The following is a 24,586-nucleotide window of genomic DNA, read 5'->3' on the forward strand; positions in this document are numbered from 1 at the left end:
CTTTTTTGGGCAGACCCTGAGGTGCGAGACATGTTTTTCCTTGGAAAATTAATTGAAGCTTCCTTCCTTTCTTCTTTTGGGGTAGATGCAGCTGGTGTCCTATGTCCCAAGTGCACAGGAGATTTCTTCCTCATGCATATGAGTAGTCTGAGTGCAGCAGAGGCCCAATGGCCCTCATCAGGCTCACCTGGAGCCTCCCACCACACCCTCTTCCCATTGACCCTGGTGCTATAGTTAAGTTTTGTCCTGAGCCTTTGGCCCCCCCTTCAGATCCGGGTCATCAGTGTGGGTTGCCTGCTCTGTTGCAGATTTGCTTTTGCCTGCCCCTGGGTAGCCTTGGTAGGGCTAAAGTTGCCCAGTGGTTTCCCAGCTTTCCCTTGGGTCTGTCTGTGTTACTTTTTTCTGGGCCTGGTCAGCAGTCTTTGGGCCCCGTGTTGACCCTGGTTGCTGTCACTGGACCTGACCCTGAAGTGTGGACTGTCTTGTCATCAGTCCTATGTCACCTGACCACCGAGCTAGACGCCTGGCTGAATCTGCCTTCCATCTCCTCATCTTCCTTGGTCAGGTGCTGTACAACGAGGGCCATTGCTGGTATAGCTGATGCCCTGTTGGCTGTGTGGCCTTGCTTGGCTCCTGGCTCCCATTGTGTAGGCAGCAGGTGGCTCGTACTGAGCTGTGACAGCACTCTTTGGGATAGATGTTTACTGTCATCATCAGGGTAGTACTGTGCACCTTCAAAGCTTTCCTCATCTTCCTAAATGAGGAATTTGGTCGGGCCTCTGTGATTTGACAGTTGCCTTTGTCTGCTGTCGTCCCAGCCTCATTGGGAAGGCGTTTTGTCCAGCCCTTGGGAAGACGGCCTGGCTGAGGGGCCTGAGCTGTGTATGCCTAGTATTCCTTGCTGGGCAGTCGTGCCCCCAAGAAACATGCTGCTGGTATGGCTTGGTGTCACCCCTTGGCACACGTCCCCAGGGAGGTGCTGATACCTGCTGCTGCCCAGGCTGCCCTCAACGGCACCCTCAGACCTCCCTGGTTTTTGGGCAGGGTTCTGTGTTGCACGGAAATATGGTCACATGTTTGCTGGTGTGTACTGTTCTGTCGGTATGTGGGGTCAAAGCAGAATCTGAGGCGTGGAGATGGGGAAGGAGGAAAGGAGCTGTGTTTGTTGTCCAGTATGGGGCTTTGTCTGCAGGAGACATCCCGGTTTAACAGGAGTGGGCAGCAGGAGCGAGTAGTAGAGAGAGAGCCATGTCCGTGTTTCTGAAAGAGGCCTGCTGTGGTGACAGGGGACCTCTAGTTGCTGGGGACAGAGGGGAGAGGAAAACCAGTCAGGCTTTTGTCACCTGAGAGCAAGGCTTGATCCCACAGAAGGGCTGAGGCTTGATGGCAGAGCAGCCATACTTGGAAATCTGGTGCCTAAGGCAGCCTGAGCAGGTTGATAGGTAAAGCAAAGGCTGTACCTGCTCTTTGCTGATGAGCCTGGCTGGCAGTCTGACCTTTAAGGGTGGGTTTGCATGGAAATGAGTACCCATGCATTTAGGACAAAGCCTGAAGGAAGCTGCAGGAGGGTGAGAGGCTGGCACCACTTGACAATTTGGCCATCTCCTTCTTTTTGCCTTCATCTTCTTCCTGTGCTTTTGTGTCACTTCCCCAGAAGCATTTTGGCCTGTAATCCCGTCACTTGAAAGGAGCCTGTGTGATGGAATGGGCATGTCCTGACCAGGAAAATGAAAAGGGGTCACTGCAGGGAACATAAGTCACCCATCTCTTCCATTGCGGTGTTTTGCATGCAAGATGAGTTTCTGGTATACACATTACATGCGCAAAAGGCACCTCTGGGCCTGGGGCAGTCTGGACTGGTATAAAAGCCTGTCCAACAGCAGGCTCCATCATCCTCTGCTCTTGCCTTCTCCTCCTTGGCGAACAAGGTGAGCTGCAAGTGCCTTCTCCTCACTCCCCTCATTCTCTTCTTCTCCCCTTGGCCTTCTGGCCTCGACCAAGTCTTTGCCTCCATGTAGCTCTTTGTGTGGTCCTTGCTCCTTGACGCTGCTCCCTCCATCACTGTTCTGCTTGCCAGTGAGGGGAGAGGTGAGAGGAGGTCTTGGACTGTCTTTGCAGGGGCCCTTGGGGACCTTGGCTCACAAGCCCCTCCCTGTCCTCATGTACCCTGTCCCTGCTCCCCAGACTATGCCTTCTGTCTGGGCCAGCAAACTGTCAGGCTGCTGCTGACATGCTGCGTGTGTTTCCCTGCCCCCTCTCCCAGGTTCGCCTCCATCCCGCAGCCATGTCCTGCTACGATCTGTGCCGTCCCTGTGGGCCAACCCCGCTTGCCAACAGCTGCAACGAGCCCTGTGTCCGGCAATGCCAGGACTCCCGTGTGGTGATCCAGCCCTCTCCCGTGGTGGTGACCCTGCCCGGCCCCATCCTCAGCTCCTTCCCCCAGAACACCGCTGTGGGATCCACCACCTCAGCTGCCGTTGGCAGCATCCTGAGTGAGGAGGGAGTGCCCATCTCCTCCGGGGGCTTTGGCCTCTCTGGCTTTGGTGGCCGCTACAGTGGCAGGAGGTGCCTGCCCTGCTAAATGTCCAGTGAGTGCATCGACCAGGAAGCCCGAAGCCAGGTGCCGGACTGAGGACGGAGCTGCTGGCCAGAGTTTCCAGATGGGCTGAGCACCCTCGTGGCCTCCTGCAGAGCAGAGAGGGAAGCCAGGGTGCCAGCCTGCGCTGTCTGGAAACACTGACAGCTTCTTCTCCAGTTTTCTTGTCTGCATCCTGAGCCCGTTTTGTCTCCTGCTGTCCTGTGCCATGGATTCATCTGGAAGCAAGTCAAGAGTGTCCTGTTTTTTCTTCATTTCCTCTTCTGATGGAGGAAGACCTGCATGCTTTTCCGGTGAAGTGTGATCTGTCTAGCAGCTGTCCTTGTGGCAGCCTGGTCTGGATCCTTTCCTCCATGTGCTGCTTTGATTCCTTCTTCAGACTCATTAAAGTTTTTGCTTCAAATTAATCTGAGTCTCCTTATGTTTCTTTTCTATTGGGATGTTCAGTGAATCTCTTCAGTGAGAAATGTGATGTCTTGGATTGGAATAGCTTGAGAGGATATGGTCCTAATGTGGATCTCCTTCGTTCCTGTAGGAGATGAGTACCCTTAAAGAATTTGGTCTTTATAAGAGTGTAAGAGAGATGGAAGTAAGTCATATTGGCAAAGCGTGAAGTCTTAGAAGTGTGTCCGGGAACTCCCTCTCATTGAAATATCACCAACAGGAAGGATTACCAACACTTCCTATTCTGCTGTGTAAGGCAGGAAATTATGAATGGGCGAAGCATGATTAAAAAAGAAAAGCCACGCACCTTTCTCCCAAGACCATATTTAATATGAGGGAGAGTCCAAAACCCAAGTCTAGAGGTGTCCTGCTTAGAAAGGTGATGCATAAGTGGATCGGAGTGACCATAATGTTTATGGGTTACACTAACGTTGATGACACCAAGACGAGTGGTACAGTTGATATCCCTGTTGGGAATGGATTTTAGCAGAAGTCACCCTGCCAGATGTGAGAACTGGGGCCATGTGAACTTCATGGAGTTCAGCAAGGGCACGTGCAAGTTCCTGCATCTGATTTGAGGAGATCCCCCATGTCAGTACAGGCTGGCTGTGGGCATGTAGATGTGGTGCTTTGGTACATGGTTTAGTGGTAGCCTTGGCAGTGCTAGGCTAAGAGTTGCACTTGATGATCTTAGAGGTCTTTTCCAACCTAAATGACTCTATGATTCTGTGAATTGACTGAGACTGGCCCTGCAGTGTAGGAGTCAGCAATATGTGCTTGTAGCCCAGAAACCCAATTACATCTTGGGCTGCATGAAAAGAAGTGTGTCCAGCAGGAAAAAGGGAGGTAATTGTCTCCATCTGCTGTGCTCTACTTCACCCAGAGTAGCATATCCACTTCTGGGTTCCCTGGTACAAGAAAGACATGGACCTGTTAGAGCAGGTCTAGCAGAGGCCTTGAAAATGACCTGGGAGCTGGAGTACCTCTGCTCTAAAGGCAGGCTGAGAGAGTTGGGCTTCTTGAGCCTGGAGAGGAGAAGGCTCCAGGGAAACCTTTTTGCAGCCTTTAAATATCTAAAGTTGTCTTGTAAGAAAGATGGATAAAGACTTTTTACCAGGCACAGCAGTGACAGGACAAGGGAAAACAGTTTTAAATGGAAAGACGGTAAGTTGAGAGGGGATCTAACGAAGAAAGTTTTCACAGTGAAGGTTGTTACACACTGGAAGAGGTTGTGCAGAGAAGCTGAGGATGCCTCAGCATTGAGAATGTTCAAAGTGAGGTTGAATGGAATATGAGTAACCGGATCTGGCAGAAGATGTTCCTGCCCAAGGCAGAAGGTTGAACTAGATGATCTTTAAAGGTACCTTCCAAACTAAGCCATTCCCTAACTTAAGATTTTATTATAGCATCAGGGGGAACAATTGATGATGCTGGCCCTCCCATGTGGAAGTCCAGGTGATGCTTCAGGGTTAGGAGGAAACCTACCCCAAACATCAGGACAAGTGTTGAAGCAAGGCCCCAAAGGGCAAGAGGCTGGCATTCCCCGACGAGGTTGCACACTCCTCATCACTGGCTGCATCATCTGCTTGTGCTGACATGTCACGTCTCCTGGAAAAAAATATTTTAGCCTCTAATTCTGTGACTTGAAAGAAGACTCCATGGTGGAATGGGCATGTCTTAAGCAAGGAAATGAAAAGGGAGCGTTGCAGGGAACAGAAACAAGACACCCATTCCTTTAATTGTAGTGTTTTACATACAAATGGGCTTGCTATAACACATGCTGCATAAGTGGTGTGCCACTGGGCCTGAGGCTGTCCGAGCCAGTTTAAAAACCCATCCAACAGCAGGCTCCATCATCCACTGCTCTTGCCTTCTCCTCCTTGGTGAACAAGGTGAGCTGCAAGTGCCTTCTCCTCACTCCCCTCATTCTCTTCTTCTCCCCTTGTCCTTCTGGCCTTGACAGAGTCTTTGCCTCCATGTAGCTTTGGTGTGTGTCTTGCTCCTTGATGCTGCTCTCTCCATCACTGTTCTGCTTGCCACTGAGGGGAGAGGTGGGAGGAGGTCTTGGACTTTCTTTGCAGGGGCCCTTGGAAACCCAAGTTCCCAAGCCCCTCTCTGTCCTCATACACCATTTCCCTGTTCCCCAGACTATGCCTTCTGTCTTGGCCAGCAGGCTGTCAGGCTGCTGCTGACATACTGCGTGTGCTTTGCCTGCCCTCTCTCCCAGGTTCGCCTCCATCCCGCAGCCATGTCCTGCTACGATCTGTGCCGTCCCTGTGGGCCAACCCCGCTTGCCAACAGCTGCAACGAGCCCTGTGTCCGGCAATGCCAGGACTCCCGTGTGGTGATCCAGCCCTCTCCCGTGGTGGTGACCCTGCCCGGCCCCATCCTCAGCTCCTTCCCCCAGAACACCGCTGTGGGATCCACCACCTCAGCTGCCGTTGGCAGCATCCTGAGTTCTGAAGGAGTGCCCATCTCCTCCGGGGGCTTTGGCCTCTCTGGCTTTGGTGGCCGCTACTGTGGCAGAAGGTGCCTGCCCTGCTAAAGCCCACGAGGACATCCAGTGAGTGCATCGACCAGGAAGCCCGAAGCCAGGTGCCGGACTGAGGACGGAGCTGCTGGCCAGAGTTTCCAGATGGGCTGAACACCCTCGTGGCCTCCTGCAGAGCAGAGAGGGAAGCCAGGGTGCCAGCCTGCGTTGTCTGGAAACACGGCCAGCAGACAGCTTCTTCTTCTTGTGCTTTCTTTTTTTCATCATGAGTCCTTCTTGTCTCCTGCTTTCCTGTGCCATGGGTTCATCTGGAAGCAAGTCAAGAGTGTCCTGTTTCTTCTTCCTGCCATCTTCTCAGGGAGGAAGATGTGCATGCTGTTGTGGTGAAGTAGGGTCTTGCATGACAGCTGTCCTTGTGTCAGACTTGGCCGGATCCCTTCCATTGTGAGTTGCTGTGATTCCTTCTTCAGACTCATTAAAGTTTTTGCTTCAAATTAATCTGAGTCTCCTTATGTTCCTTTTCTATTGGGATGTTCAGTGAATCTCTTCAGTGAGAAATGTGATGTCTTGGATTGGAAAAGCATGAGAGAATATGGTCCTAATGTGGATCTCCTTCGTTCCTGTAGGAGATGAGTACCCTTAAAGAATTTGGTCTTTATAAGAGTCTAAGAGAGGTGGACAGATTTGTACTGACAAAGTCTTAGAATCATAGAATTAAAGAACTGGGTTTGAAAGGTACCTAAATATATCTTTGGGTCCAACCCCCTTGCGAAAGCAGGTTCCTTAGAGCAGTTTGCCCAAGTAGGTATCCAGACTGGTCTTTAGTGTCTTCAAAGAAGGAGAGTCCACAACGTTCCTGTGCAGCCTGTTCCAGTGCTCTGTTGCTGTCACTGTGAAGAAGTTCTTTTGCATGTTGGTGCGGAACTTCCTGTGATCCATTTTGTGGACACTGCCCCTTGTCCTGTCCCCACAAACCACTGAAAAGAGGTTGGCCATATCCCTCTGTCTCCTACACTTAAGGTATTTATAAACATGAATAAGATCCCCTCTCAGTCTTCTTTTCTCAAGTCTGAACAGACCCAGGTCTGTCAGCCTTTCCTCATAGGTGAGATGCTCCTTGCCCCCTGAGGATGGTGACCCTGCCCGGCCCCATCCTCAGCTCTTTCCCCCAGAACACCGCTGTGGGATCCACCACCTCAGCTGCCGTTGGCAGCATCCTGAGTGAGGAGGGAGTGCCCATCTCCTCCGGGGGCTTTGGCCTCTCTGGCTTTGGTGGCCGCTACTGCGGCAGAAGGTGCCTGCCCTGCTAAATGTCCAGTGAGTGCATCGACCAGGAAGCCCGAAGCCAGGTGCCGGACTGAGGACGGAGCTGCTGGCCAGAGTTTCCAGATGGGCTGAGCACCCTTGTGGCCTCCTGCAGAGCAGAGAGGGAAGCCAGGGTGCCAGCCTGCGCTGTCTGGAAACACGGCCAGCAGACAGCTTCTTCTTCTTGCGCTTTCTTCTCTTCAGCATGAGTCCTTGTTGTCTCCTGCTGTCCTGTGCCATGAGTTCATCTGGAAACAAGTCAAGAGCATCATCTTTGTTCTTCCTCTCACCATGTGAGGGCGGGAGATGTGCATTCTATTTTGGTAAAGTGGGGTCTGTCTGACAGCTGTCCATGTGTCAGCTTGGACCTGATCCCTTCCTCCAAGTGCTGTTTCGATTCTTTGTTCAGATTCATTAAAGGTTACACTGCAATGTAGTCTGAGCCTCCTTATTTTCCTTTTTTATTGGGATGTCCAATGAAGCTGTCCAGGGAGAAATGTGATGTCTTAGGGTGGAAACGTGTGGGCGGATATGGTCCTAATATGAGCTCCTCCTTGCAAGTTGGATTTGACTAGTCTTGAGGCATATATCCATTTGTGGAGAGGTGGAGTGGTGTATGTTGTAAAACATAACGAAGTATGCTTGTGCAGGCCAGTGAACAACTGGATGATGCTCTGATGGTGGATTACCACTCTAAAGATATTGTTTTGCTCATGCTTCCTCCAAGCACACCTGTGAAAGCCTCAAAGATGAGAGAGTCCCAAAGAAGTCAAAGGGACAATGAGCATCTAGGACAGCAGTGTAAATTGATATCTAAGCCCTGCTTTGATCTTGTGCTGTGGATGTGTATACTGTCTAGGGGAGTGAGAGGGAAACATGGAGGATGTTTTCTGTCCTCTAGGGAGAAAATCAGAGTATGTGATATGTCCGGAAAACCTTGCATAGGGCAGGAATGGAGCAGAACAAGTATGATCTCCCCTGGTAGAAATGTCCTGTGGTGAAAAGTGTTATGTCTTTCAGGGTATTACGTGTGCATCCCTGTGTCCTGAAGCCAAGTGGGTCTGGAGAAGCCCTGCAGAACCCCTCCAAAAATCCCATTCTGATGCTGTGCAGGCTAGGCTGTGCCTGGGTTGGTCCCAAGCCAATGATTGCTTTGTCCCTCCACCCTGGCCTCAGGCTGGGGAGACCGAGGTTGTGGTAGACCAACAGCTCTGTTCTCAGTCCCCCCTTCCCACACGCTTGTCCTCCGCAGGCAGTGCTGTGCTCCTGCCGCTCTGATCCTGCCTCAGGCAGAGTTAGGGGCACGTCTGGTGCCCTTGCTCATCTGGCTGCCCTTGTGAGGACTCCCAGAGCATGCGTGCTGCTGAGCCGGGTGGGTGGGGTGTGCTGGGGAAATCCTACCAAATATGTGCTTGTGCCTGCTGTGCTGTCAGTCTGGACAGCCAGAGCGCAAAGACATGGGCAGGCAGAGTGATGTGTACCGATTACTCAGCATGTACTTTTGTTATTGAAGCTCTCCAGTAGAAAGTCTTGGGACAGCAGCAGTCTTCATTCCCAATTTTTGGAATTAAGATGTATAAAGCAGGAAGGTATGAAGGAAAGAAGTACGATTACAAGAGAAGAGCCAGGCACATTTCTCCCAAAAGCAATAGTTAATTTGACGGGGAGTCAAAAAACAAGACTGGAGGAGCCCTGCCTAGAAAAGTAATGTTTAACTCAAGATGAGGGCATATTATAAAGGGGAGCAATTGTTGTGGCCAGACTTTGAACGTAGAAGTCCATCCTGGTGCTTCAGGGATGGGAGGAGAACAGCCTCAATCATCAAGATAAATACTAACACAATGCCCCAGAGACTAAGAGGCTGGCATCCCCTGGAGTGCTAGGACACTCTTCATCACTGGTGGTACCATTCTTGTGCTGACGTGTCCTTTTTCAGACATTTTGGCCTCTAATCTTGTCACTTGAAAGGAGCCTGCCTGATTGAATAAGCATGCCCTAAAAAGGGACATAAAAAGGAAGTATTGCAGGTAACATAAACAAGACAATTTCTGTAATTGTGATGTTTTGCATGGAAGATGAGCTTCTGGTAAACACATTACAATTGCAAAGGATGCTTTGTACCTGGAGCGTTCTTGTCCCGGTATAAAAACACATCCAACAGAAGGCTCCATCATCCACTTTTCTTACATTTTCTTCCTTGGTGAACAAGGTGAGCTGCAAGTACCTTCTCTGCACTTCCCTCATTCTCTTCTTCTCCCCTTGGCCTTCTGGCCACGACCGAGGCTTTGCCTCTGTGTAGTTTCAGTATGGGCCTTGTCCCTTGAGGCTGCTCACTATTCCGCTTGTCACTGCGGTGGTAGCTTGGAGAAGGTCTTGGGCTATTTTTGCAGAGGCCCTTGGGCCCCTCCCTGTCCTCATACACCATTTCCCTGCTCCCCAGACTATGTCTTCTGTCTTGGCCAGCAGGCTGTCAGGCTGTTGCTGACACGCTGCATGTGCTTTCCCTACCCTCTCTCCTAGGTGCGCCTCCATCCCGCAGCCATGTCCTGCTACGATCTGTGCCGTCCCTGTGGGCCAACCCCGCTTGCCAACAGCTGCAACGAGCCCTGTGTCCGGCAGTGCCAGGACTCCCGTGTGGTGATCCAGCCCTCTCCCGTGGTGGTGACCCTGCCCGGCCCCATCCTCAGCTCCTTCCCCCAGAACACCGCTGTGGGATCCACCACCTCAGCTGCCGTTGGCAGCATCCTGAGTGAGGAGGGAGTGCCCATCTCCTCCGGGGGCTTTGGCCTCTCTGGCTTTGGTGGCCGCTACTGCGGCAGAAGGTGCCTGCCCTGCTAAAGCCCACGAGGATGTCCGAGGATGTCCAGTGAGCGCATTGACCAGGAAGCCCGAAGCCAGGTGCCGGACTGAGGACGGAGCTGCTGGCCAGAGTTTCCAGATGGGCTGAACACCCTCGTGGCCTCCTGCAGAGCAGAGAGGGAAGCCAGGGTGCCAGCCTGCGCTGTCTGGAAACACAGCCAGCAGACAGCTTCTTCTTCTTGCTCTTTTTTCTCTTCAGCATGAGTCCTTGTTGTCTCCTGCTTTCCTGTGCCATGAGTTCATCTGGAAGCAAGTCAAGAGCATCATCTTTGTTCTTCCTCTCACCATGTGAGGGAGGAAGAAGTGCTTCCCATTGTGGTGAAGGGGGTCTGACTGCCAGCTGTCCTTGTGGCAGCCTGGACTGGATTTCTTCGACCACGAGCTGCTTTGATTGCTTCTTGAGACTCATTAAAGTTTATGCTGCATTGTAATCTGTGTCTCCTCATGATACTTCCCTTTTGAGATTCTCAGCCACGCTCTCTAGAGGGAACTGGGATAACGTAGAATCTAAAGTTGTGGTTAGCCCCCACATCCTCTGTGTGCCTACAGTCCTGTTTCTGAAGCACTGAACCAGTCCCGCAGGGCTGCGCAGGTGCTGCTTGTATGTTTGCCAGACAATTCTGCAGCATTCAAGTGAGGGATTTTGGCGAGTCCCTGTCTCACCCTTGCCTACGAGAGCAAGGAGAGGAAGAAACCCTCCTGGATGAAGCTGTTGTGCCTTCCTGACCTTCTGCCCCAAAATGCAAGAGAGCCAACATCAGGGAGGGAAGCAACATGGCTTGAGAGTGGCTGTTTGGTCCAACTACACCGCGCTCTGGTGATTGCTCCTGCCACAGGGGAAACAAGGGAAAACAAGCTCCATAGCCCTTCTTCCCTTATGCTCTAGTCCTCCACAGGAGATGCTTTTGTCTGTGTCACCCACTCCTGCTTGAGGCAGAGTGAGGGGCACCTCTCATGCTATCCCCTGTGCTGGGGAAATCCTATGATGCCTTACACCACAGCTAAAGGCCTGCATTCTCTGACCAACCACTGGTATGAGGCAAAGCCCTCAGCCTTGCTGTGCAGGAAGACTCTCAGGAAACATGCTCCTTGTCAACATTCCTGAGCCACCTCGAGCTGACAGCAGGAGCAAAGTGCAGTGAAAAGCTGATACCAGGGAGGGAAGGCAACAACTGCAGCAGGCAATCAGGGAGCGCAGGGTGCTGCAAGGCATTGCAGCTTTTTTGGGCAGACCCTGAGGTGCGAGACATGTTTTTCCTTGGAAAATTAATTGAAGCTTCCTTCCTTTCTTCTTTTGGGGTAGATGCAGCTGGTGTCCTATGTCCCAAGTGCACAGGAGATTTCTTCCTCATGCATATGAGTAGTCTGAGTGCAGCAGAGGCCCAATGGCCCTCATCAGGCTCACCTGGAGCCTCCCACCACACCCTCTTCCCATTGACCCTGGTGCTATAGTTAAGTTTTGTCCTGAGCCTTTGGCCCCCCCTTCAGATCCGGGTCATCAGTGTGGGTTGCCTGCTCTGTTGCAGATTTGCTTTTGCCTGCCCCTGGGTAGCCTTGGTAGGGCTAAAGTTGCCCAGTGGTTTCCCAGCTTTCCCTTGGGTCTGTCTGTGTTACTTTTTTCTGGGCCTGGTCAGCAGTCTTTGGGCCCCGTGTTGACCCTGGTTGCTGTCACTGGACCTGACCCTGAAGTGTGGACTGTCTTGTCATCAGTCCTATGTCACCTGACCACCGAGCTAGACGCCTGGCTGAATCTGCCTTCCATCTCCTCATCTTCCTTGGTCAGGTGCTGTACAACGAGGGCCATTGCTGGTATAGCTGATGCCCTGTTGGCTGTGTGGCCTTGCTTGGCTCCTGGCTCCCATTGTGTAGGCAGCAGGTGGCTCGTACTGAGCTGTGACAGCACTCTTTGGGATAGATGTTTACTGTCATCATCAGGGTAGTACTGTGCACCTTCAAAGCTTTCCTCATCTTCCTAAATGAGGAATTTGGTCGGGCCTCTGTGATTTGACAGTTGCCTTTGTCTGCTGTCGTCCCAGCCTCATTGGGAAGGCGTTTTGTCCAGCCCTTGGGAAGACGGCCTGGCTGAGGGGCCTGAGCTGTGTATGCCTAGTATTCCTTGCTGGGCAGTCGTGCCCCCAAGAAACATGCTGCTGGTATGGCTTGGTGTCACCCCTTGGCACACGTCCCCAGGGAGGTGCTGATACCTGCTGCTGCCCAGGCTGCCCTCAACGGCACCCTCAGACCTCCCTGGTTTTTGGGCAGGGTTCTGTGTTGCACGGAAATATGGTCACATGTTTGCTGGTGTGTACTGTTCTGTCGGTATGTGGGGTCAAAGCAGAATCTGAGGCGTGGAGATGGGGAAGGAGGAAAGGAGCTGTGTTTGTTGTCCAGTATGGGGCTTTGTCTGCAGGAGACATCCCGGTTTAACAGGAGTGGGCAGCAGGAGCGAGTAGTAGAGAGAGAGCCATGTCCGTGTTTCTGAAAGAGGCCTGCTGTGGTGACAGGGGACCTCTAGTTGCTGGGGACAGAGGGGAGAGGAAAACCAGTCAGGCTTTTGTCACCTGAGAGCAAGGCTTGATCCCACAGAAGGGCTGAGGCTTGATGGCAGAGCAGCCATACTTGGAAATCTGGTGCCTAAGGCAGCCTGAGCAGGTTGATAGGTAAAGCAAAGGCTGTACCTGCTCTTTGCTGATGAGCCTGGCTGGCAGTCTGACCTTTAAGGGTGGGTTTGCATGGAAATGAGTACCCATGCATTTAGGACAAAGCCTGAAGGAAGCTGCAGGAGGGTGAGAGGCTGGCACCACTTGACAATTTGGCCATCTCCTTCTTTTTGCCTTCATCTTCTTCCTGTGCTTTTGTGTCACTTCCCCAGAAGCATTTTGGCCTGTAATCCCGTCACTTGAAAGGAGCCTGTGTGATGGAATGGGCATGTCCTGACCAGGAAAATGAAAAGGGGTCACTGCAGGGAACATAAGACACCCATTTGTTTAATTGTGGTGTTTTGCATACTTGAAGGTCCTGTTGGTAAACACATTAGAAGTGCAAATGGTGCCTCTATGCCTGGGGCAGTCTGGACTGGTATAAAAGCCTGTCCAACAGTAGGCTCCATCATCCACTGCTCTTGCCTTCTCCTCCTTGGCGAACAAGGTGAGCTGCAAGTGCCTTCTCCTCACTCCCCTCATTCTCTTCTTCTCCCCTTGGCCTTCTGGCCTCGACCAAGTCTTTGCCTCCATGTAGCTCTTTGTGTGGTCCTTGCTCCTTGACGCTGCTCCCTCCGTCACTGTTCTGCTTGCCAGTGAGGGGGGAGGTGGGAGAAGGTCTTGGGCTGTCTTTGCAGAGAACCTTGGGCACCCAGTTCCCCAATCCTCTCTATGTCCTCATGCAACCTCTCTCTGCTCCCCATACTATGTCTTCCATTGTCCAGCAAACTGACAGGCTGCTGCTGACATGTGGTGTGTGTTTTCCCTGCCCTTTCTCCCAGGTGCGCCTCCATCCCACAGCCATGTCCTGCTACGATCTGTGCCGTCCCTGTGGGCCAACCCCGCTTGCCAACAGCTGCAACGAGCCCTGTGTCCGGCAGTGCCAGGACTCCCGTGTGGTGATCCAGCCCTCTCCCGTGGTGGTGACCCTGCCCGGCCCCATCCTCAGCTCCTTCCCCCAGAACACTGCTGTGGGATCTTCAGCATCTGCTGCCGTTGGCAGCATCCTGAGTGAGGAGGGAGTGCCCATCTCCTCCGGGGGCTTTGGCCTCTCTGGCTTTGGTGGCCGCTACAGTGGCAGAAGGTGCCTGCCCTGCTAAAGCCCACGAGGATGTCCAGTGATCGCATCGACCAGGAAGCCCGAAGCCAGGTGCCGGACTAAGGACGGAGCTGCTGGCCAGAGTTTCCAGATGGGCTGAACACCCTCGTGGCCTCCTGCAGAGCAGAGAGGGAAGCCAGGGTGCCAGCCTGTGCTGTCTGGAAACATGGCAAATACCTTAATCTTTAAATAACTGCTTCTGATTACTTCTGTTGCATTTTTACTTTGCTTTGTGTAATCCTCTCTTTATGAATAAGTTGAGGGTACTTAATGCCTCAGTAAGGAAAAGCAGTGTCTTGTCTGTGTTCCAGTGTTAATGGCTTCCTTCCTTTACATAAATATTTACTTTGCTTTTGCATTGTGGAATATTTGCCTATCTCATTAAACTGAGTCTGCATCTTAATTTGAATTTCATTGTGTTTTGTTCTCTGCTTCCACCCTTTTGGGTGGAGTAAATCATTATATGGTAAAATCTATGCATTTATTAAACCATACCTTCACAGCTGAATTCGAGAATTTAATAGTCAGCAATAATCAACACTAAGTTTTTTCACCATTTACTCCATTCTTGAAGCATTTAACTGGTTTTCTTGCTAGCTTTTTCAATTTTTTCCACATCCATGTGGAAAGTTACTTTTGCAACCTTTCACAGCGATAACTTTCTCATCTTGTCTCATAGTTTTCTTTGAAACTCTGAAAATTGCAAAGTGTGGAGTAGCTTCTCAGAACTTATATTTGTCTGGGATTTTGTTTGTTTGTTTGTTTTTATTGACATGAATGCTACTAAACTCTGAAGATCTAACCATGATAGGCTTTGAGGCAAACTTGTGATCTTGTCTCACATTTTCAAGACTGAAATGATTGTTCACAACTCCTAAGAATAAGAAGACTCTGTATGATTTAGTCATTAATAAATTTTTATGGTCAACTTCCACGTTCTCTCTTTCAAGCCTTAAACAAAGTAGATCTTATTCCTTAGCTAATCTGTGCAAGAACTCTAATCCACACAGAAAAAATTATGTGGGTGAAGAACTAGTTAAATGGCTGTGTTTGTCTTAACAGATTTTAATCCTGCTTTCAGCTAAGACTTTTCTCAAAGAATGTTGAAACCCTGCGCTTTGTGTGCTACTGAGTTTTATCAAAAAATATTAACAAATCCTTGTTTTGTCTAGATACAAAACCATCTAGATATGCATCTGAGCTCTTAATTGTATCATTAAGACAATCAAGACATTAAGACAACCTCGTTAGCTCCAGTGGCAAAGCAGTGTGGGGTCCAGTATGACACAGAACAGGAAAGCAGTAAGAAAGAGTAGCATCTAATTTCTTATGACTCTAAAGCTTGTGGAGAGCTTTCTCTTTAGGAGCACAATAAGTTCTATTTGAAAATGGAAGTGCTGAAATAAAAACAGCAAAGGAACCAGGCTGAAGTCACCAGACATTCAGGTTCAAAGCTGGAACTAGCCCAATATCCAATCATTGGTGGTAAAAAGGCAGATGTATTCTTTTCAAATGTCCTTTCCTTTCCTTTCCTTTCCTTTCCTTTCCTTTCCTTTCCTTTCCTTTCCTTTCCTTTCCTTTCCTTTCCTTTCCTTTCCTTTCCTTTCCTTTCCTTTCCTTTCCTTTCCTTTCCTTTCCTTTCCTTTCCTTTCCTTTCCTTTCCTTTCCTTTCCTTCCCTTCCCTTCCCTTCCCTTCCCTTCCCTTCCCTTCCCTTCCCTTCCCTTCCCTTCCCTTCCCTTCCCTTCCCTTCCCTTCCCTTCCCTTCCCTTCCCTTCCCTTCCCTTCCCTTCCCTTCCCTTCCCTTCCCTTCCCTTCCCTTCCCTTCCCTTCCCTTCCCTTCCCTTCCCTTCCCTTCCCTTCCCTTCCCTTCCCTTCCCTTCCCTTCCCTTCCCTTCCCTTCCCTTCCCTTCCCTTCCCTTCCCTTCCCTTCCCTTCCCTTCCCTTCCCTTCCCTTCCCTTCCCTTCCCTTCCCTTCCCTTCCCTTCCCTTCCCTTCCCTTCCCTTCCCTTCCTCCAAAGTTGCAAAATTAGGAAAAGAATATTTAATTTAGAGATAAGATGGCTTATGGCCTTTTTTAGACTGTGGCTCGAGGCAGCAAAGTATAAGAGATGAAAAGTCAACAGGTGTTAGACTGAATAGAGCTTCTGCTGAAAAAAATCAATTCCATGAGTGTATTTAAAAAAAATAAAAGAACAAATGTATACATGAATATATGGTATCCTATCAAAAGAACTGGTGTGATTGAGGTAATTAGTTATTCACCCAGGTCTGTGGGGAATCACTGATAACACTGATATACATCAAAAACTTTCTGTTTGGGGGAAGGTAGGTGTCTTTCTATGATGCAAATAGACACATACCATAAAGAGTATAGAAATGTGTTTCAGAAGAAGGAACTGCCTAGCTTAGTGGCCTGTCTTTGACAACAGCATATGCTGAAAAGTGTGTTTTGTGGTTCTTCTTCTGAATGAAATAAATGAAATAGATTGGAGATCTAGCCTCTTCCATAAGTGTTTCAGTCTTTGCCTTGAAATACTTGTTGATTTTAAAAAAAGAAATAATCTCCTAGAAGCCTTTAGTAAATGTGGCATTAGAAACATCCTGAAGAATGTGAATGTCTGTTTAAAACCAATGTCTCCTTTATATGTTGAGATTGGAGAAATGGATACAATAACTATGATTATGACTTTTTATGAATTTCTCAGACTCTTTGAGACTACTGAAGCATCTTTTTTTTTATTTTTTCATGACTTGGTTCTCACATAGATTTATTTATTTATTTATTTTCATGTGGAACCTTTTTTGATAATGAAATTATTTTTAGTTTTCTAGTCTAGGTTCCTTCTGGCGCTGCATGAGAAGCATACTCTGTCCATTTAAAATTCTTTCATCTTCACAATTTATGGGTTCAATTAATTTCTGGTACTTCTATACTTACTCCATTAATGTCCATATGAAATGAGTAAAAGCCCAGTCTAATAAATCATTCTTTTCAGATCCTCAGCAATTTGTTACCTTACAGGTGTCTTGGAAGTACAATCTAAGATCGCATTCAAGACATTTATTAAAGTTCTTTGTGTGCAATTCCCTGCCTGACCTAGTTAAGAACAATTGTCATTTAACTTGTTTGTCATTCTTAAAATTTCCAAAAAAGGCTCCAAGCCTCCTGGGTAAGTTCTTTGAGCCAACCAGTGCAGTCTGAAGTCAGGCCACCATCAGAAGACAGTTCACAAGTCTTCTTGAAAACATTGCTGTGATCTTTCATGAGTTTGTTTTTAAAGTGAGTTATTATATCAAATAGAAGCTGTTGTGTTAAAAGAAGGAAGAAGAACAGAAGTGCTGAAAATAGTATTTATGAATGTTGTTACATGTTTTACAGGAAAATTAATTCTCCAAGTTGCCAATAAGAACCTGCTGCTATAGATAACTTAAAGAACTTTAAAAAATGTAGGTGCCACATATACGTTTATGGATTGATATTGTTTAGGTCTGGAAAGGTAGGGAAATATTTTAGTCTAGGTGGGTCACTTTAAATTATATTACTGAAATATGAAGAGCAGTTTAAAATTGCTAAAACATTGAATTGTTCTTTAAATAATAGTTCAGAGCTGGTTTTCATAGAGTCCATTAAAATACAGACGGATCCCTTTTGTGAAGCTGGGTGGCAAAAGATGATCCAGGCTGACAGATTTTGAAGACATCCCATTAGGTGGATTATAAAGGTGATCAAACCCCATTATGTATCATGAGCAGTTTGATAATTCCATGAATATGCACACTGTTAATGAAAATTGTGAAGAAAAATGCAAACATAGTAAAATCTTGCATATGTATTCCACTTGTGCAATGAATCTACACCAGTCTGGAGTACCATCACTGCTATACTGAAGTCTGTAGCAAGGGGAATAACTATGATGGCAAATGGCTAATTCTTGTGTTTCCTTCTCCCCCCCCCCCCCCCCCCCCCCATAACTTCACTGTTAAAGTCCTGTGAGGATGAGAGGATAATATCTCAAAATAGTTTAAAATTCATATGTCTTCAAGATGACTTATGAAATGCTCTTCATTTTTGTTGTCTGAGAAGATACAGAGGGGAGTTACAGGTAACTGAGAAATCAAGTTCAGAACCAGTCTGCAAACGTCCCCAGGTGATAGCAGCTGCACCTCAAACTATGACACCAAAGTGTTTGATACTATCTGAATTAGAAGAGACCATTCCTAACCTTTGTGTCTTGTCCATGGTGAAGAAGCAAAATCCTGTACAGATTTGAATCTGTACTGAAAAATGCGAATTACCCTAATTCACACCAGAAAAACTATCTGCTGCTGTATTTCATCATACTGTTTCATATAACAGTATTTTTGTCTGAATTTCACAATGGGGTCTGGTTCTTTCTCATTGGATTTGGTGGGATTTTGTTTCATGTGTGCATATGGTTGTGGGTTTTTTGCAGGGCCTTGAGAAAACACAAAAGTTCAGTCTAGATTGTTCTTAAGCTTGATTGAAGTCAGAGCTTTGCAGCCATTGGTAGAGCACAGAATTTGTTGAGGACTTACATTCATATTCTTAATAAAAGAAAAAAAAAAAGGATGATAACTTATGTATTCCATAAATTTTCTTTAATCTTTATCCTGATGACTGAAGTGTGTTGAATGTACAACACATACATTCTGTTGTGACTGAAAGGTGGCACTGGAATAAATTTGTCCCATAATACCATAAGATGAGAGAAACTTGTATGGCAGAATATTCATGTCAGAAGATAAGGAAATGAAAACAATAATAAACAGTAAGGAAAAGGCATTTAATCGGTTGGAAGCATTTTGCATTCAGGGCATACTTGTTGGTAAATAATTTCATGTACAAAGGATGTCTGCAGTCCCCAGGCCATCCAAGACTCAGTATAAAAGCTAGCTCTACTCAAGGTGCTTCCTACCACTACTTGCCATTTTCTCTTTCGTGAACAAGGTTAGTTGAAATCTACTTCTATTTTCTGAATTCTTCCTTCCTAACAGTTTGATTACTGTACTTCTTCCTCCATAGTATTCTGCTAGCTGCTGTTTTGGGGGAAGTGGGTGAGTGGGGGGCAGTGGGGGGTGTTTTTTTGTTAAAGAAGTATTTTTTCAGTGTTTGAGTTGCAGGGATTTCTAGAGGCCAGGCTTGGCTATATAGATCTTTGAAATTCTCATATATATTTATTTAAATGTATGCTTTCAGGTATGTCAAGTGACTTAGAAAATCCCAATACTAATAATATTAGAGATTAACAAACTGAATGGTTAGAATACAGAGATCTATATGCCCAGGAGAAAAAGTGTATTTTATATATTTAAGGGTCTGTTTCATCACCTGTAATGCTTGAAATTTCATCTGGGTTGACAAGAAGAGAAAATAACAGTGTTTGTAAGGGCTAAATTTATCTTCAGAAATGTCCAGAAAAATCTGGTTCTGTGCTGTTTATGTTGTAGGAGGCTTCTCCAGTGTTTGCATTTTTGTTATGACAGATCTACTCCTGGGCACAGTGGGAAGTAGGAGGGTAAAAGGAACCATATTCTCAAGGAAGCAGCTGGAGAGCAAGAAGATTAGGAAGGTTTAAAGCAGAGGCTTGTGGGTCTTAAAATTCAGTTACGTTGAACCACAAGCTTTTGATATCTAAATAATACTTTCTAAATGAGGAAAAAAAGAAGCTGTATACTGAGATTAGAAGCATTCACACTGGGTTTAACAAGGGTATTGATTCTAATACTATAGTAATTAATATAGACTTTAATAGGACAGATATCAAAATATTCTGCTTGGTATCTTATAGCTGCCAGGTTTTTGAAATTGTAGGTTGCAATGACATCTCCCTCAAGTTTAAGGAAATGGTTTCAGGGTCAGCGAGGATAAAGAAGAACAAAAATAGAGGAGAACTGAGCACTCAACAGACTGAGATAGGCATAGGAGATAGTGAAATTTGTGTTTGTTGGAATGGTGGAACTGGTCACAGGGAGCATGCAGGGACTGCATGGATTTCTCATGGATGGACAAGTCATCTGGGACAAATTTCTAAACAGCTCAGCTTCAAGTATGCCAAATGGCAGTGAAATTTGTACATTTTCTTAGGTGAAGTTGGCATCTGGAAAATTACTACTTCTGAAATGCTTTTAATACTTAGGTTGGATCTCAGTAGTGTCTTTCCAGACAGCAAATCAAAACACTAAAATATGTCATGAAACAGGTATGTCTCCTTTTGTTCTGCTGCCATTTATTCCACTGGATCACCAAAAACTGATAAAGGACTTTTTCAGCCTCCATCTTCTTGTAGAAGTGGTTTTACTTCCTCACTTGACTCTTGAAAGGTTACCTGGAAAGCTCCAGTGGTCCTGGTACCTGAGAGGAGTAAACAGTAAACTGCAATATGACTCCTATGCTGCATTTGTTCTGATCCTGTATTTCAGACTTGCCTCCATCCTGCAGACATGTCCTGCTATGAGCGGTGCCCTTCCACACCCTGTGGCCCAACCCCACTTGCCAACAGCTGCAACGAGCCCTGTGTGCGACAGTGCCAGGACTCGACAGTGGTGATCCAGCCCTCTCCTGTAGTGGTTACCCTGCCCGGCCCCATCCTCAGCTCCTTCCCCCAGAACACCACTGTGGGATCCTCGGCATCTGCGGCTGTTGGGAGTGTGCTCAATGCTGAGGGAGTCCCCATCTCCTCTGGGGGCAGCTCCTTGGGATATGGGAGCTTTGGCTATGCAGGCCTGGGCAGTGGGTACAGCCGGCCCTACCGTCGCTACAACACCTACCGCAGCAGTTTCAGTGGACCATGCTAAAGCACGAGGAGCAAGCACAAAGAAATGACCAGAAACACTGAAGCACGACCTGATGCAGGAGAGAGCTCATGGCCATGGTTTTCAGATGTGATGTTAGGCACCCACAACTCCACCTGAAGTGCATGGAGCTGTGGGAGTTAGTCATTCCCTAAAATGAGGCCCCTGTTCTTGATATGCTACTTTATATTTCTAATCAAGTATGTAATTCTGCTACCCACTGCTGTATTTGATACTGCCTGGTGCTAAACATACTTTAAACAGTAGATGGGACTTGATTGTCAAGGTGTAGTCCTACACTGAAAGAAGAGCTCTGTCTGTGGGACACATCACCTTTTTTCCCTTATTAGAACCTGTTGCTTTGCAGTATTTTAATGCACTCTTTAGTATTATTAAAGTTTTATCATATTCCAAGTCTTCTGTTATTTTTATTCCCCATCCTACCTTACTTTGTAACTTTTCTAGGTGAAATTCATCACTGTAGATCATCAGTACCAGGCAGAGACATGATATGAATACTAGCAGAAACACCAATAAGAGGAAAAGAAGATATATTTAGAGGTTGAGATCAAAAACATATCTTATATTGCAGCTGAAATGCATATTGATTCCAGAGTTATTTATTGTAATATTTGACTTTCTGCATCTCTGTCAGGAAAGTTTTCTGAAGACAGGAAGTATTTTATTATCTAACAATGACATACTGAGTAATGCATATCTAATCTAGCCTATAATTATGTTTGTTTTAAGGAATCCTGTTGTGATTCACTCTCAATAACTCTGACCTAGAGCTGCAGGGTGCAAAGAAAGATTAACCATCAAATCACTGCTTGAATGCTTGAATTCATAAGGTCGAATATGAACAGCAGCACAAGTCCCAAGGAAGGTATAGACATAGCTTTTTGTGAGAGACAGAACAAAACCATTTGGTCTATTTGCTTGCTACTTACTGCAGAAGTACTGTCTATTTTAGGGCTCCTAATAAAAGCCTGTCTTTAATGTCCTGTCTGTAGCCCTACAGAATTCCAACAGAAAACACATGGAATGAAGCATGCTAAAAATTACAGGACACTGGTAGGCATCAAAACCTTAGAAGTTCTCTCAAATAAATTATTTGTGCTGAAAGTAAGTACCTGAGATTAAAAACAGCATTGCACAGCCACTGAAGCTACTAAAGCAATAGATTTTTGGAAAGAAAAAAAAAAAAAAAAAAGAAAAAAAAAAAGAAAAAAAAAGAAAAAAAAAAAAGAAAAAAAAAAGAAAAAAAAAAAAGAAGGCGTTCTCAGGTAGGGAAATGTTTTAGGCATTCAATTAATTCTAGTTATCAAACAAATTCTATTGCAGCTGGTTGAATGGTCCCCAAGACTTAAATTGTTCCAGGTAGTTAAATTGTTATGTTTATAGTTTATGCACCAGTCTAGTCTCATCCTGGCATCAGATGAAAAGCCTTCCTCAAAGCTTCTTTCATGTCAAAGACTTGTGGATCATTTAAACACTTCATACTATTACATTCACGCCTGTGAAGTCAACATAAAGATGATACAAATTTTAGTTCATGTAAGTAATTTGTCAGCTCTGGCAATTTAGTAGTTCACCAGCCTAATGGGAGCACTCTGTCGTTATACAAAGTGTTTTAATTGAGTGCATGGAATGTGAAAAGCCATCACTGATCCATACATGAGAGCTGTTCAGTCCTGGTTCACCAGTCTTAGCAGTCCCAAAAAGCAAGATCTGAAGACTCACAGCATTTTAGATGAACTTTACTAGATGCCAATTAGACTTAACTGGCAGAATGTCAATTGAAGTATTTCCAGGCTGTTTCTAAGATATTATATACCCTCCAAGGAAAGGAGGATATATATTTTGTGTTCTTAGAGGGAAAAATGAGGAAAAGTTAGCATTTTTTGCCTACCTAGTTTTAAGGATGAAAAGGAAAAAAAAAATCCCCAGGCGAGTGATGTCTTTCAGTTACTCTAAGGAAATATGTTTTTAAAATTTCTAAAGTAGTGTGTGAGATAGAGATTTTGTGAAAAGGGAAGAACGTAGCAGCTGTAGGAAAGGAGAGGAAAATTTTCCTCTGGAGAATCATTAAAATATTTAGTTATAGGAATTTACAGAAATCTTCCCTTCCCTTCCCTTCCCTTCCCTTCCCTTCCCTTCCCTTCCCTTCCCTTCCCTTCCCTTCCCTTCCCTTCCCTTCCCTTCCCTTCCCTTCCCTTCCCTTCCCTTCCCTTCCCTTCCCTTCCCTTCCCTTCCCTTCCCTTCCCTTCCCTTCCCTTCCCTTCCCTTCCCTTCCCTTCCCTTCCCTTCCCTTCCCTTCCCTTCCCTTCCCTTCCCTTCCCTCCCATCCCCACCCCTCCCCTCCCCTCCCCTCCCCTCTCCTCCCCTCTTTCTTAATCAAGTTTGACATTTTTAAATAAAATCATTTCTGAAGGAGTGTGCTTCGAGTTACTTTGTGAAGTCCTTTGAATGATCTTGACTCACACACTTTGAAATTAGGTTATTAGCCAGGTGATGCGAGAGCTGAGATCTTGTCATGTACCTTGAAATTTAGGTAGCATGAAACTTTGCATATTTGAGACATTAGTGAAAAGCTATTCTGAACTTTGAAGTCCTTTGTTCTTCTGAAGACCAAAACCAACCTACGTATAAAGATACTCCTCATTGAGAGTTAATTCACATCTCTTGCTGGAGGACTGTGACGCTAAGAGAAGAGACCTGATCCTTGCTCTTTGAATACTTTTCATCTGTACAAATATTTCTGTCAGGCCACTGCAGGCTGAAGAGGTGAAACAAATCACATAATGATAAATATCATGGAGAAATGCTGGGTGCAATTTCTACTGACGCTGTAGTTTAGCTCAGGCAGAGAACTGCCTTTAAGAACCAATAACTGAAAGCAGTCTTAATATCCATATTCCTATCTAATTTGATGTGAAAATTGATGTACATCCCTTTGACTTGCTGGGATTTCATGTAGGACTAATGTTGATTCTTCAGATGAAAGATTGCAGAAATCAGATAAAAAATTAGAGGCAGTTAATAAAGTCCCTAAAGTAATAAGATCATGCCATGACACTTTTTCATTAAAGTGTGATTGTTTGACCTTCACCTGGAAAAAGAAGCTAAAAAATACAGTCCTGTGTGTATATTAGCTGTGTTTGTACAAACTGGGGGAAAAAAGTATGGGTTAGCCCACAATAAAACACTCCAGAAAGTGTTTTATTGTCTCTGGTCAGCAATTCTCACTGGTCTTAATTTTCTCTACCTTTTGCAATACTCATGGAAATTTGGTGCTCTTCTCAGCTGTATGTTTGTGTGGGGTTGAAATAGTGCAGAAATGCAAAATTTGGGAATATATATAATGCATCACATCTTGTGGTCAGACTGACCCCTTGAAATGGAAATGGTCATGAGCCCAAGCTCGCATCTCAGAGCTTAATGATTGTTCACCTAAAGGAGTGAAGTCTTGAATAAGGACTCTGCATCACATACGCTCCCCTTAAGCAGTGTCTTGACGACAGAAATGAAACATAAAATGTACATTGGCCTTAGGAGACAATATAATTATTGCTGTAATTCAAATGAATCACCACAGTCTTCCAAGGAATTAAATGGGTACTCATTGCTGAAGATGAAAGCTTTGCCTGTACTGGAATGTGAGTGTAATAAGGGGAGGGGAAAAAGAGAGAAATACCAAAAGAGATTTTGGGAAGAAAAAAAAAAAAAAAGTTAATCAGTTTGGTGGATTTTGCATGCAAAAGTATGGATTGTTAAATAATTTCATGCATAGTATATGTCTCAGGTCTGCAGGCAGTCTGGAATGCAGTATAAAAGCCTATACAACACAAGACTCTTCCATCCACTTCTCTTGCCTTATTCGCTCAGGTGAACAGGTAAGTCTGAATCTACCCAGTGTCTTTTTAAATGCTAAACTGTGACTTTGATGACTGCTTTTTGTTGTTCTTAGTTCTTTATAAATATTGCTAGGTGGTTTTTTTTTTTTGTTTGTTTTTTTTTTTTTTTTCCTTTTCAGGAGGAAAATTAGAAAGGCTTACTTCTATCAGACAGAAAGGCTTTATTTATTTGTGAAGCAGGGTGTAATGATGCAAGACTTAAACTTCAATACTGGCAATATTGTCTCTCAAAACATGCAGCTTCGTGCTCCATTTTAGAGGCTGGTGCTAAGCTAGCCAAAGGATCTGGCTGGAAATATGGTCTTGTCTTAAAATATAGGGACTAGCCCAAAAATAAACCTATTCTGAGTTCCAGGATCCAT

The 24,586-nt window shown here is 46.1% G+C and overlaps 5 pseudogenes across 5 annotated transcripts; all 5 read left to right on the forward strand.

Annotated features, from left to right (window-relative positions):
- Positions 1-2,284: 2,284 nt before the first annotated feature.
- LOC311424990 (feather beta keratin pseudogene) lies at positions 2,285-2,581 on the forward strand (annotated as a pseudogene). Its single transcript has one exon. The product of its transcript is annotated as a feather beta keratin pseudogene (transcript).
- Positions 2,582-5,288: 2,707 nt separating this feature from the next.
- Positions 5,289-5,585, forward strand: LOC311424984 (feather beta keratin pseudogene; annotated as a pseudogene). Its single transcript has one exon. The product of its transcript is annotated as a feather beta keratin pseudogene (transcript).
- A 3,792-nt stretch (positions 5,586-9,377) lies between these two features.
- On the forward strand, positions 9,378-9,674 carry LOC311424987 (feather beta keratin pseudogene; annotated as a pseudogene). The gene has a single exon. The product of its transcript is annotated as a feather beta keratin pseudogene (transcript).
- A 3,523-nt stretch (positions 9,675-13,197) lies between these two features.
- Positions 13,198-13,494, forward strand: LOC311424982 (feather keratin 1 pseudogene; annotated as a pseudogene). Its single transcript has one exon. The product of its transcript is annotated as a feather keratin 1 pseudogene (transcript).
- A 6,462-nt stretch (positions 13,495-19,956) lies between these two features.
- Positions 19,957-20,310, forward strand: LOC311424975 (feather keratin 1 pseudogene; annotated as a pseudogene). The gene has a single exon. The product of its transcript is annotated as a feather keratin 1 pseudogene (transcript).
- Positions 20,311-24,586: the final 4,276 nt, after the last annotated feature.

The sequence above is a fragment of the Aythya ferina genome, assembly GCF_964211825.1.
Source record: "Aythya ferina genome assembly, chromosome: 29".
Lineage (NCBI taxonomy): Eukaryota > Metazoa > Chordata > Aves > Anseriformes > Anatidae > Aythya > Aythya ferina.